At 38.3% G+C, this 14,958-nt stretch overlaps 1 long non-coding RNA gene across 1 annotated transcript; it reads left to right on the top strand.

Annotated features, from left to right (window-relative positions):
* Positions 1–7,159: 7,159 nt before the first annotated feature.
* LOC146459909 (uncharacterized) lies at positions 7,160–11,065 on the top strand. The gene is made up of 2 exons (XR_014857767.1): positions 7,160–7,326; positions 8,243–11,065. It is a non-coding gene; the product is annotated as an uncharacterized LOC146459909 (long non-coding RNA).
* Positions 11,066–14,958: the final 3,893 nt, after the last annotated feature.

The raw sequence follows: 14,958 nt of genomic DNA, 5'->3' as shown, positions 1-14,958 counted from the left end.
AAATCGCCACATTAATTTATGCATTAAAATATGTCCTCCCCTGGTAGGGATGTATTGTTCTGATTGTCTTCAACAAAAGCGGCCCAATCAAAATCTGTTATTCGAACACATATCACGAGAGAGGGGACCCATTCATCCCTTCCTGTATGACGTCAAATCATTATTTGATTTATTCATTAAACCTTGATTAAATTCTACCCTCTCCCAGAAGGGATTTATTGTTCTGATTGTCTTGAACAAAAACAGCCCAATCAAAATCTATTATCGGCGCGTATATCACGAGGGAGGGTACCCACTTATCTCTACCTGTGTGACGTCAAAGCAAGTCATCATTTCGAAAAGTTGTTTTTGTTCAATGGCGGCCACATGTCTGAATTTAAGACTTTGATCTGCCGTTTTCAGAGAGAAAACAAACATTTTTCAAGCAGTAAATCGAAATAATAACTTCTAGGTAGTACTCGACAGTTGAAACGGTGGAAATTGGGAGAGTTCACAGCAAAGAAACTCTGCTTTAAAAAACAGATCGAATAGTCAACGCGAAGGATTAGAGCTAGAGGAGGCCAGACCAGTTCAGCGGGGTCATGACGTTATTGCATAGTTATTTCTGGTATGATTCCTAGTAACACAACGGTAAGTATCACGCAATATATCTGAATAAAACCATTCAGACAATTATTTCAATTGCCAAGGGAGGATAGTTTTTAAATATCTGCGAAACATACAATGGGGAATAATTGGGGCTACATTAAGCATTCCGTGTAATGCCATTAAAGGGGCATCTTGTTCTTTCCTAAAATGTTCCCCCAGTTTTTGCTCACAATCAGCATTTAGTGAGGAAAAATTCAGAGAAGTTTGTGCTTCTCGAAATCTAAGTTCTCTTCGCGACATGCTCTGGTGTACCCTAGTGCCAGAGGCTTTTCATGCGCGGTTTCCGGTTTCGAGTCTTCAAAGTGACCTGCGAAGACAACAAAGCTCCTCGTCGCACGCGAGAAAATGACTTCTGGTAACGGCAAGGTAGCTCTGGTGTGCACTGAACGCATAAACGTTTTGGCCGCTGATGTTTCCCTGTATGTCGTTCAGTGTATGTCCTTCCCAAATGACCAAATGGCTTACAATCTTGCGAAAGCAAAACTCGACCAAGCATGGAGTCAATAAATATATTTAGCCTTGAACTTGACAGTCTGTTATGTTCAAATGCAAATATGCACTTTTTTCGATAGACAGTCCATTAGTCCCGGGATTAGTGAAGCTTGAAGAAAAAAAATTGCATGTCTGGAGTGCTTGGGTCTGGGTAAACTGAAGAAGATTGACTCTTTCTTCTAAACTGCAAGGGCGAAAGGAGGAAAACTGAACGCTTGCTGTTTGTTACACAATCACCACGGGAGCTGCAGTGCCTTTCCACTTATACCCAACTTGAACCATTATATTAAAGTCCTTCAAAAAAACCTGCCAACGCTCTCTTTTGGCTCACAATGTTTTGTCGATTGGCATTCTAATCTTTGCGTTGCTTCCCAAATCAAAAGACTCGAAAGGAATGCGAGTGAAGTTTAATTGCTTTGCGCGTTAAACAAATATCTTAAGATATAATCCGAAATATTATGATCATTTCATTTACCTATTCCATTTACGACTTCGCTTACAGACCTCTATGATTTTAAATTTTCTCTGCATGTTCAAACGCTACTGCGCATGCGTCTTTGCAGCTGTTTTAATCGGTTCCCGAATGTTTAATTAATAGACAACACAAAAAATATTCACCTCAAATAAAGGTTTAGGTAAGCTATGTTCGTGTTTTGTCAGCTTTTGGTACAGTTCACAGCTTTCCCTTTGATGTTACCCGACTACAATCCTCCCACAAGTGAGCAGATATTCCATGCATTGCTAATAAATAGCTTGTTTCCCCGTATCTTATATTGGTCGGGTCAGTACTGACGCGTCGCTGGCTCGGCTCGGCAGTATCCACCAGCTGTGTTGCGTGCGGCTTTGGCTGGGGTGTCGACACGCAACGCCGCGAGGTTGATGCTGTCGTTATTTTTCCTTCGAATATCTAGTCTGAAATGTCAGCTATTCCTTTGCTTGCATTTTTACTCGGACCGTGAGTTCTCGGTCGCGTTCTTTTTCTACGCTCGGGCCTTCGGCCCTCGCTTCGCGAGGAACTACAAATTCTTATTTTAAAACATCCCTAAATCTTCAACATTTCTTATTTCTTTTAATTTTACCAATCCTTCAAGAAAAATTATTTCCTTCCAAATATACCTAAAAATCACCCAAAAATTCATTAAACACCCCAAATCATTGATTTGTGTAATGGCAGAGGAGTTTATCGTTGACCGTTATATCAAACCAGCCGTACTCACAAGAGTGGATCCAAGGCAGTTCGGTATAGTCCCCTCTTCAAGTACAACTGAAGCGCTTATCAGCATGATTCACGAATGGAACAGTGCAACCGACGGTACTGGAGCCACAGTAAGGGCAGTCCTGTTCGACTTCAAGAAAACCTTTGATCTTATCGATCATCACATATTAATCAATAAACTGCACAACTTCGATCTCCCTGAGGCTATTCTGTTCTGTATTATCGATTTTCTCACCGACCGCAAGCAACGAGTGAAGCTCGGCTCCGACTGCTTCTCTGAGTGGGGAGCAGTCCCAGCAGGGGTCCCCCAAGGGACTAAGCTTGGCCCGTGGCTGTTCATCATTATGATTAATGAGCTCGACATTCCCGATAACAAGCTATGGAAATACGTTGACGACACCACCATCTCAGAAACCGTAGCCAAGAACCGGCCAAGTACCATCCAAACCGCCGTTGACACCTTCGTAACCAGAGCAGCTGAAGACAAGTTCCAGCTTAACGAGGCAAAGTGCAAGGAACTTCGAATAACTTTTAGTACTACAAACAATTCCTTTGACCCCATTGTAATTAATGGTAGTGAAATCGAATGCGTTCCAAAAGCTAAGATTCTAGGTATGTATATTACATGTAACCTTAAATGGAATTGTCATATTGACGAAATCGGAAAGAAATCTAGGAAACGGATGTATTGCCTGTCACAGCTCAAACGCTCTGGTCTCGGCACTTGTATTCGTCCCCTTACTGAATATGCTTGTCCAGTATTCCATGATATTCTTCCAAAGTACCTTTCAGAAGAGTTAGAGAGGATCCAAAGGAGGGCAATGCGCGTCATTTTTCCCTTCAAGCCCTACCAAGAAGCCTTGGCTCAGGCTGGTCTTGAAACTCTTTCAGCAAGAAGACAATCACTGACGAACTAGTCTTTTTCAAAGATCACAGAAGACAGGAATAATAAACTCCATGTATTACTCCCAGAGAGGAACACCTGTCATTACAATTTGAGGAAGAAACGAAAATTTAACGCCAATTTTAAGAAAAATAGATTGAAGAACTCATTCCTTCTTAGTAATGCGCTCAAATTGTAACTTCTGTCATTTTATGGTAGTTTTGTTACCTTTGTAATTTTTTGAATTTTTTTTTTAATTTTATGGTAAAAACTATATAATTCAACCCTCGGGTTGCGATTTAGTTTTAATAAAGAATCTATCTATCTAATGAATGGAGGGTTTTTGTATTGCTTGAAATGCGAACAAGATATTTCCATTTGACCGATTTTAAGCGGCGTGAAAAACGGCTTTCAGGTGTACCCCCACCTTAAGCGAAACAAGACGAGAGCTTTTCTAGAGAGGTTTAAGAACCAATTTTTCCCACCGCTAAATGTTGACAATTTGAAATTGTGCTATCAAAATATTAAACCCGGCGAGTTGAGGTGGGAGACGAATGTTGCTCACGAGCGAACGCGGTGTGGCTCCAGTCTTCGCGAATTTGGTCGGAAATCGAGTATAGTCTTGCCGGCATCAAATGGAGAAACGCTTTACGGGTTAGATTTGTAATTCAAAGCCTGCGCTCAGACGTATCCATGCAACGGCTAATTTATTCAAGGAAGCGATTGCTTTCGTTTTCTGGCTTTTTCTCTTCATCCCTTTCGAAAGGACGTTCCAACGGGCGAACAGGCGTAAAAAAACAGAGTCAGGTCACTTTCAACTGATGTGTACATGGCACTAGATACGTTTATTTGACCGAAAAATGGACAAAATGACGGCAGCCTCAGCCGATGGCTGCCGGGTTAAGTCGGTAGTGGCGCCACACTACTGACTTGACCAACACTGTCAAATAGCTACACTCTATTTATATGTGATACGGCCCGGATCTGTTCACTTGTGGTAGATTTCAATTGTTCCATGCAAGACTTGGTGAAAGTGAGGCAAGAGACTTGCTTTAAAAAGCGATTGCAAACACGAACACAGTTAGTAAAATACTGAACCGCTTCTTTCTCCAGGGGACGGGCAACTATTTTTCCATTTGATGAACAAAGAAAAAAAAGTGTGATTTCTGAACTGAAAGTCGTCTGATTTTGTGGTGGTTTTCATAGACGGACAATGCGCTGGACTATTAACACTAAGACGACTCTTACGTCCAAAATCGTGTATCGATCCTGCTTTTCACACAAAGGCGACTTTTCAGAATGAGACAGAGGTTGACAGACGCATGCGCAGAGATTCTTAAAAGAGCATATAGTTTCCATGGCTCATCGAAAAAAGGGAAGCATTAACAGCTGGCAATAGCACCGTGATTCTGCTGCAGTTGGTCACAACACTTGACTCCCCTCAGGCATTATTCTCAAATTCATCTAGTTTACTTTGATTATACAGATTACAATGCTGTGCAGCGCCACTCAGTGATTGGCTAGAAACGTTTTGGCTGCATTGCACTCTCGCCCCGGCACTTTAGAAGAAACAGTCAATCTTCTTTACGCAAGTTTCAAGCACTCCAGACATACAAATTTACTATTAATTATGCTTCAAGCTTCACTGATTGACTGAATGTCAAACAAAGTGGGCATACTTTTGTTTGCACTCAAATGTAAAAGGCTTAATATTTAAATATTTCTTTCCCTTAACGCTTGGTCAAGTTTGTCTGTGGTAAGATTGCGAGTGATTAGCTTAATTAAAACGTGGCAACATTTAAGTTGACCAGTGAACAGTTTAGAAGAAACGTGGCATATTAGAAAAATGAAATTTTCCAAGTAGAGGACTCGTTGACTTCATAATTTATGGTCATTTGGGCCGGGCATTTGGGATGTTTCTTAACGTCTCCACAAACAAGGAAACATCGGTTGCGAAAACTATTGTGAGTTCAGTGTGTCAGTCATTTTTTTTTTTTTTATTTCGAGTAGCAAAAACGTTTCTGAATTTTGCATCGTTAAATGTTGAGTGCGAGCGCAAACTTGGGCACATTTCGGGAAAGATCAGCAACAATGTTTGTCGCTAGTATCATCTGGCAACATTGGTGATGAAACATTGCATCGAACTGCTTCTTCAGTTCAGCCTCACGAGTAACATGCCTGGAGTGGCTTTCGACTAGTTTTTAAATAAAATAAATAAGATTACTTTTAATTTCATCTGGGACGGCAAGCCCGCGAAAATTAAAAGAAGCACAATTATAGGAGAAAGAAGGAAAGGCGGGTTAAAAATGTGCGACTTCGTAATCATGGAGAAAGCTTTGAAAATTGCGTGGATTAAAAGAATCCAAAACGAGGTACCCTCCTCTTGGAAAATTATTCCTGATGTAATGGTCCAACAACACGGTACAGTCGACTCTCTCATAGCGACCACTTCTCGTAAGCGACCACCTCCCGTAAGCGACCATCTTGTAAACAACCGTTTTTTTTTTTTCAGTTATATACTGTTTCAAGAGCTCTCTCGTAAGCGACCACCACTCAAATTTCTTAAGGGACCGCGACCACTTTTTAGGCCAGAAATTACACATATTCTTTTGTTTTCTGTTTCCGGTAAGCGACCACCCAACATAATCACGTATGATCGCTTGTAAATCATTATTCGGAAGTGACAAAAGTTCAATTTTGATGACGCTTCCCCGTACTGCTGACAGATAATGACAGTTTACAGACAGAGAAGATGGCTATAATTAGACCTGTAAGTAAACGGGAATTGTTACAGTGATCTGTTCCAAAATGAACCATGAACCATGTTATACAAAGTTTCATAAGAAGAATGAATAAATGTGAAAAAATCAAATAAATAAGTTTCTATTTGCCTAATTTTAGCTGCTAAGTAATATTTTTATGTAATTAATTAATCAATCCAGTGTTAGGCTTAGTTTGTTGATCTTTCCCGTAAGCGGCCACCTCCCGTAAGCGACCACTTTGTCGTGCACCAAGGGTGGTCGCTTACCAGAGAGTTGACTGTAACCTCTTTTTCTTAACCAGATGCAATTACGATCCTAAGATGGTCTCGCTGGAAAACCTTTCCCCGTTCTACCGTTCAATTCTGTTGTATTGGCATGACTTCAAAAAGTCGAAGAAAAATGAGGTAGACTTTAAAAATGAAATTCTTTGGAACAATCGCAATATTTTAATTGATAAGAAACCGGTTTTCTACAAAAGATGGTTTTCCCACAACATCGTCTACGTATGTGATTTATTTAACAGACACGGAAATCTCTGTAGCTACTCTGAGTTTAAGACTTTGTATAACCTGCAGGTGCCCTTTACAACATTTTATGGTTTGTTAGATGCCATTCCATCTTTGTGGAAAAAAACAATAACTCCGCAGAATCATACCAACGCTGAAGAAAACTCCGTGACAAACTTGTCCACTAGCTCTATCTACTCGTCAATCTTAATAGATACATTTGAACCACCAACCTCCCAGAATAAAATTTTGAGACATGGCTTTACCGAAAAAACACTTGACAAAGTATACCAGTTACCGTTTAAAATTACAAAAGAGGTCAAACTAGTGATGTTTCAGTATAAAATTATACATAACATACTACCCACCCAATTTAGCTTACACCGCGATGGAATGGCCGAAAGTGACATCTGCCTAATCTCGTACCCCGATCTCAGTTGTCGGTTCGGGAATGTCGAAATGTGAGATCTGGTAAAGTTCGATACAACGCCATTTCTGGTTGGTTACCAGAATTAAGAATGCCTCATTCTAATCTGCACTGTGATTGGCTCTTTCCTTCAGTGTTTGGTTTTCGCTCAGTTCGGGGAAGAAACAAAAAAACGGAAAAGTTTTCGCTCCGATTAAGATTGTCATGCAACGTTTTTTAAATACATACATGCCCTTTGTGTGGGGAGAGAACAGTGAGAAATTGTTTTTTCGGAAGACAACAGCGACTTTAGCCGAAAAGAGTTTGCAGTAACGTTCAAACGGCCTTGCCAAATTACACAAGTTTCCAACACGATGGATATAAGCTTGCTTACTTTTGGGGATAAAATGGAGGTAGGTCATATATTTTTTTTTGGTATTTCTTGACAAAAAATGATTTTTTTTTTAAAAATGATTGTTTATTTAGTAAACGCAAATTAATTTCCCCAAAATACTTTACCTTGAGTTCCTGAACACGCGCGCCGCATTTGCTAGCATATTTTCAGTTTTTGCCTTCTGCTAAAAGACTATTTTCCTTCTATAAATTGAACTGGACTTTGAGTAAGAGACTTCATAATATAATATTAGTCCTTTCAGACCAGTGTGCTTATTCCTTCAAGATCCATACAACATCTCTCATAGGACTTTGGAGAAATTGATAGAGTGTCCACACAATATTATTATTCATCTGCTGGTGAGATCAATATCCCTCCCACCCCTCAGCTAAGAGAAATGAAAAATGTCCGACTTATGACTGCCAAAATAATAGTAATGAAACCCGTACTACAACAGAGAACACCTTGTCTGAACCGATTAGGGCTCTTTATGTAAGTGTAGTTAGTTTAATTTTATCCCCTCTCTCCCACCTACTGAGTTAAAAAAAATTTGGATCCAAAATATAAAACTAGCCTTCCTCTAAAATAAAAATGGGGACATTGGTTTACATGTCTGCACCACCTAATGTTTTGCAGGTCTATGCTTGTGATAGGCTTTAGAAAAGAAGTAGTTTTAAAAGGAGGACATGCCTCTTTGGATTTGACATCACTTATAGTTTTTAGAATCTTTTTGCCATTGTTCTTTTCTTCAAGATAGGGGAATTTCTCCATTATTTTATCATTAGTATGGAGTCCTTGAAGTACTAAACACACTTCATTTACTACTTCCATTGTTAATCCTTAGCACATTCTCTGATACAAATAGTTATCACTGGCCTCAGTTTCTCCTTTATTTCTTGTTAACTCTGCCTTAATTTCTTCCACCTGATTTCTAGGGAGAAGCAAGTTCCTAAAGTTCCTATCAGTGATGTGAATATCCTCAAGGGCTAAAACAGCTGGACACAGCTCAACACATAATTAAGAGCAATGACAGTCATTTCGGACAACAGATATCACAACAGCTGCATTTCTCACACAAAAGCCAAAACCAAAGTGGTTATAAGCAAAAATTTTCCCCTGCACAGATTTCTGGGGTATTTACACTAATCTGTCATGATGGGTTGCATTTCTTCAATATTTGCACCAATATGACTGTTGTTAAAGTAAAGTTTTGATGTAGCAGGCTTCCCATCTCTTCCACTTTCTTGGAAAAAACTTTCCATAGTTTGCGGAAGACCAAAATGAATAAATTATTATCCTTCCAACACAATGAGAATCAAACCCCATTCCCAAAGATTGTGGCAAATAATATTCATTGTCAGTCTGTAGAGAATGAGACTGAGCCAAAAGTGCATTTTGAGGAATTTGGGGAGTAAGGTAGAACTGGTGATCCCCAAGCTTTCCACCCAAAAAGGCACCCCCAACTCCACTCAGTACTAATGATGAGTAAATAATAGGCTGACAGGCTTAATTTTTGACATTGGTGGTGATAAGTTCATCTGCTATGGGCGAAAATATGTAATCGAACTGGTCAACATTACTTTGTGTTAAGATAGGAGGGCCTTTGTAGTACTCCATAAATCTTTCATATTCAAACTTTGTATGATTGTAGTTTGGTTGTTTTTCTGTTGCTGTTGTTGTCATGACAACAATCTTCGCTGTAGGGAATACTGAGGAAAGTGTTCCTCGTTTGCTGTACTCTGAAGTTGTGCCCCCTGAACAAAGACGCAATTAATTAAGAAAAAACTGTAGTCATTCACTGGGATGTTGTTATTCTTTCCATTAGAATAAGACAATATAATTACCAGAAAATGGATAATGAGAAGGCTGAATAAAAAGGGATTCTCAAGTAACTAAGCCCTTTTTGACGCATGGGGTGGTGGAAGGACGAAGCATAAAAGAAGCTGCGATAATCACCAACATTATGGCTCTGTATTTATTAGCTTTTAACCTTTAAGCCTCAGTGTCAACATACAGTTTCTCCTTACTGGTCTCTACATGTCCATTTTTCATAGTAGCATTATAGGGAGGTTGTTGAAATATCAAGAAATTTCACCACTGGTGATCTCATGACCTCTCCTTGATTGTGTATTGATAAATATTAGGAGACATTTTGATACTGATCACTACTGGGGCTTAAAGGTTCAAGGTTCACTGTTCTGATATTTTTTGTGTACTTGTGTGAAAAGTCCTTGAACATAATTTTGTGTTGCTGGTCTTAATATTAAGAAAAGTTAGGACCTGACATGGGTGCAAATATCAATACAAGAAAATTTTTTTTGCTCAAGGAATTGGCATCAACAAGGAATTTTCATCCAAGACAGACACTGTTTTCAAAGTTTCTTTTCCCCACCACTTCTCTGCAGTGGGTTTGTGTCTGACAGTTTGATTAAATGTTGTTTCCTGGCTATGGAAGGCCATGGTTAAGGAATACTTAGGAATTCATGGTTACTGAAGATCAGCTTACTGTGAAAGCTGTTGTTTTGCTGCAGAAATGGGTGACAGTTCATTAGAACACACAGACATGCACAGGAAAACAAATAGGGGAAATATTTTTTTTTATTCGTTTTTTATTGATCTGCCATTTGCTACTTTTATGAGCCCAAAAGACCTTCACACCTTCCTATTATTATTGTTATTATTATTTTTTTTTTTGCTGAAATCAAGGATCCCATCAGAGGTGAGTGTCCAAGCACCAAGATAGCTGCTTTGGACATAAAGAACCTTGTATTATTCTTAGTGTATCATCCTCTATGCATGTACAAATAATGCAATGCTCAGTACAACAATGATTATTTAAGCAGCTCACTGTGCCTTGCAAATTAAATGCAGATAATGACCTTTGTTCTTCATATCAAGAGTCAAATATTATTAGACTTGTGTATTATGTGGTTCTAATTTTCGAGTCTGTGGACTCCTATGTGTAAAATTATAACCTTTATTAACTTATCATCAAAGAAGCAGTCGAGGGGGCATGTCCCCTAAACTTAACATAAATTTCAGGTGAAAACTTTTCAAGTGTTATGTGATAAAGGTGAATCAAGAACCACTGAAATGGAAAGCTCATCACTACCAAATAAAACTCTAATGGGAAACTCATAGGGACTTGCTCTGTTTGCTCACATGTTGCAAGTAACCAAACATTCTTCAGATCCCAAATCCAGATGTGGTACCTCCATTTCCCAAAAGAAATTCAAACTTCCATTTTTGAGAAAAAAAAACCCCTTTAAAACAGCAAGGGTGTACTCGGTATTTTAATGTTGGACATAACTGGGCGCCTACCATTTACACGGACAGGTCTTTCTGGTTTGCTGGTATATAACCAAGACAGTAGCATGGTGTTAGGGCTAGGATGGTTCATGGTTCATTTATTTCACACTATTTACACAACATTAACATAGAAAGAAAAGTATTACAACAAATGATTACAAGATAAAAATAAATACAGTACAAATTATAAAATGTGTGTGGTGGTCAAAGTAGCAAAGGCTTTCTAGCTGACCACCACCTACTTTTAAGTAAACAAAGAAATGACACTGAGCTTTATTGAGATATTAGAAAATGTAGGAAATGTTTGTAGAGCCTAGGATGTACAAGAGAGAATTACATTTGTGTAAATTAAGGTATGTTCGAGATATACTGAACCGAGCAAGAAATCTAAACAGGACAAGCTTAATAAAAGAAGAACAAAACAATAAATAAATAAAAACAAAAAAAAAGCAAAAAAACAACATACAAACAAACAACAACAAACAAAAGAAAAGGAAAAGGACAACACATCATCAGCAGCAACAGCAGCGACAACAAAGATCAAAATATAAGCGGACAATTATTATTATTATTATTATTATTATTATTATTATTTTTAACTCTATTATTATTATTAGATAGTTACATACTATTATATTTGATCATTAAACAGAACATATATTATTTGATTGACAAGAGATCAGGTGGGCCTTATAAAGTTTCTTAAACCTGTTAAAAGTTTTTGTTTTTTTCAATGCCGTGGGGACAGTTTCCCATATGACAGAAGCAGAGTACTTAAAAGTAAATTTGCCTATGTTAGTTCTAACTTGTGGTCGGTGGAAATTAAGCTTGGCAGAATTTCTGGTGTTATAGGAGTGGACAGTTGTTGTAGGTAGGAGGAGGCCCTGTTTAGCTGGTTCATATAAAATTATATTATTACAGTGACCTTGAGTTGTGTCCTTTGGCCTGTAAAAGAAACCTGCCGCATTTACACAATCCATTTGGTTTGGAAATTTAAACCATTAACTTATGGAAGAAGGAGAATTTGTGTGACCAAATCAGCTGAAAGACTACAAAGAGAAGAAATAATTTTTACGTATCACTGGTAGACCACAATTTCTGAAACTTTGCAAATGAAAATATGACATGAACCATTTGACTTTCCAATGCGAAATTTAACACCAAGATGCCAATCAGTAACTCTATTGTGCCTCATCTACAACAACGACCACAAAATTTTTCTGATAAAGCTTCGACAACAAAAACTCTCTGCACTGTCTGTTGCTACCTTTACCTTGGGGTGCACAAAAATTATGTGACACTTCCCTGCCTGTAAATTACAGTATCTTCAATACAGTTACCATCTAAGGCGAAAACTGGTACAGCTTACTCCGGTTGACTTAAGTCTTTTTAATTGATCGTCGATAAGCACGTTGATCTTGAGTGGAGAAAGCACAATTACGATGGATTTGTTCTTGGAACAGTTTTCATTGCAAAGATGGTCTAGATGGTCACAAAGGGTAGGAACTAATCTTAGTAAAAAAGTGATTTACCGCGCTTGTTGATTGTAATCTCTCCTGTTGCCTTTTTCGTTTTGGTTTAAGTTTCAAGTTTTGTTGTCCACTCGACCGAAGAACGTTCCGAAGAGCACCCTCGAAAGCGAAAACCTCACCAGGAATGATCACAGTTACGAGCCGGCGGCCATTCAGCACGGTGGACAAAGGATGATGGGCAGGCCCGTATTCCGGGCCTCAAATCGAACTTTACCAGATCTCCCCTCCGCCTGACCGTGGGAGATCTGGGTACGAGATTAACATCTGCCCTCTGTGCAAAAATGAGAGAGAAACCTTATACCACTTGTTCGTCCTCTGCACCGAAGTGCACTCCTTCTGGAATACATTTCAAGACTGGTGGCTACACCAGGCGACTTTTCAGAATGAGGCAGAGGTTGAAAGGCGCGTGTGCAGAGATTCTTAACAGAGCATGCCTTGAGTTTCCATGCGCATCAGTGATATGACAAAGTTTCCTGTACCCCAAATTTCTAAGAAATTGGTTTTCGCGATCACGCAATGCGTGGGTCTAAATTGAAAAGTAATAATAATAACGCTACATATCAGTATATAGCAAACAGAAACAGGAGGACTCGGGGAAGCCATGATTTTAAATTTGTTGTACCGAAAGGACATAAAGATATTTTTAGATATTCTTTCTTTCCCAGGACGATTACTGAATGGAACAAACTTCCAAAAGAAACTGTTTCCAGCCAATCTCTCTGTATTTTTAAAAGTAAATTAATTTAATATAATTCTTATTGGTAGATTAACTTTATTGTTATTTTGTATATTTTAGTATAGTTTTATTTATTATTATTTTAGAGTTGGCGTGATGTCCCTGCACGACTTTGCCGACATAACGACATTTAGATTTAGATTTATTTAGCTGAAATACCATCGTGCTTTATGAACTACATTTTACAAATACATCTCCCCCCCCCCCCCCCCCCCACCCCCTACACAAAATCATCTTCTTCAGTTTTCTATAGCGGACTACAAAAAATAGGCAGTCTCAGACTGCATGTGTCTACTGCAGTACTGGTAAAGAAATGTGATATAAAAGAATTGAAGAAAAGGGAAATAAGACTGAAATGAAAACGAAGAGGGAGGAGTGGAAATAGGATAGAGATAAAAAAATGGTTGTAAAAATGTTGTACAGAATACTGGTGAGATTGAGATTAAGCTGGTATCGTTTACCACAAACATTTTGTATGAAGAGAACTGTAACTTTATTCTAACATAAACAATATATTACATAATCTTACAACGTGAACCACAACTTTGTACTGAAAGCAAAGCAGCAAAGTTCTAAACATAAAGTACTGAAAGCAAAGTTCTAATCTGAAACGTAGGCATAAAATGCATATACTGAACTTATGAATGGCAAGTATCATTCTTTAACCCTTTGACTCCTGTCGTGTTTCCATAGGTTTCGCATAAATTAACTTTTTCCTAGAGCGGTTTAAAATGCGCAGCAGATAAATAAATATCGTTGGCTTCCAAAATTAACTGCATATTAAACTGGAATGATTAAACAAATGTTTTCTGACGTAAAAAAATATCGTTACTATTAATCATTTGCCGAAAAACACACTTGAATGCAAAAATAACTAAAATTCACGGCATGTTGATGAAGACCTTTGGTATATCAAATTTCAACCCGCTTAAGCAAATTGTCCTTGCTAGATTACGCATCTGTCGCTTCTCAAACGCATATATGAATTGACAAAGACACAAAAATCAACAAAAAGCTTTTCCAGCAAAACATTTTATTGAAATAAACGATGCATTTGCTATTAGAGGCCAAAACTTTCAGTTTTTTTTTTTGCGTGCGTGCAAACACGCATGTAAAATTTGAAGACACTCCGTGTTTGTTCAAATTTAAGCGATCATTCGCAGTAATTTCGGGCGCGTTTGCGATGAAAATTACAGAAGTTACAGCATTCTGGTTCAAATCATCACTTAAACTATTTGTAAAAAGCAAATCAACATCGGAAAACATCATTTACCGTATTGTCGCCATTGTCCTGATCCGGAAGTACAATCGCTTAGAACTCGGTCAGTCGAGGATTACCGTCGGCTTTCGATAGGATTCCATTTGGGATTCCTGTGGCATTTACACTCTTACACTCTTTCACTCTTTCACTCAACCCGATGACATAGTGTCTACGCTTCTCTAGAAGCCGTAGACACAAAAAAGAATTCCGTTTGAAATACCCTGTAAACAAAGAGTATAGTCCACAGCTGCGACCGGTACAACTTATCATGTCTACAAGGTCATTGTTTTATATTACGATGGCTCACAACGGTCTCCAGCAATATCCAGCACTTTTAAGTGATCCTACAAGTTTTTATCATTACTACCACTCTTTATTAGTTGATAGTACAACTATGATATGAAATAAATCCCTAAACATTGGTAAACAAGCTATGGTCATGTTTCTTGACTTTATAGGTTACCATAGCAATAATTAGGAGTTAAATAGCCCCTATAGCCACTTTCGAGATGTTAAAATTCCAGCTTGGCTACGAGGCTTTGGTAAATTAAACAAAACCAAATCAATTTTTTATCTCTGAACCCTCAATGTAATTTTTGTTGTTTTATTCCCCTAAGCCTCGTTGCCAAGTACCAATTTTAATATATCGTTTTAATTTTAGCTTTAGTGCCGAATATGATAGCTCAAGACTGTGACCTCCGTGACACCTGGTTTTACACATATATATTTTGAATTTGTAAACAGCATCATTTTGCAAACGTTTTAAACAAATTGCATGGAGGGTTTCAGAGCCATCTAAACTCAGTTTTAAAA

The sequence above is a fragment of the Pavona decussata genome, unplaced genomic scaffold, assembly GCF_977016875.1.
Source record: "Pavona decussata unplaced genomic scaffold, jaPavDecu1.1 SCAFFOLD_215, whole genome shotgun sequence".
NCBI lineage: Eukaryota > Metazoa > Cnidaria > Anthozoa > Scleractinia > Agariciidae > Pavona > Pavona decussata.
The sequence above is the reverse complement of the archived record's forward strand: the minus strand, read 5'-3'. Positions and strand labels throughout refer to the sequence as shown.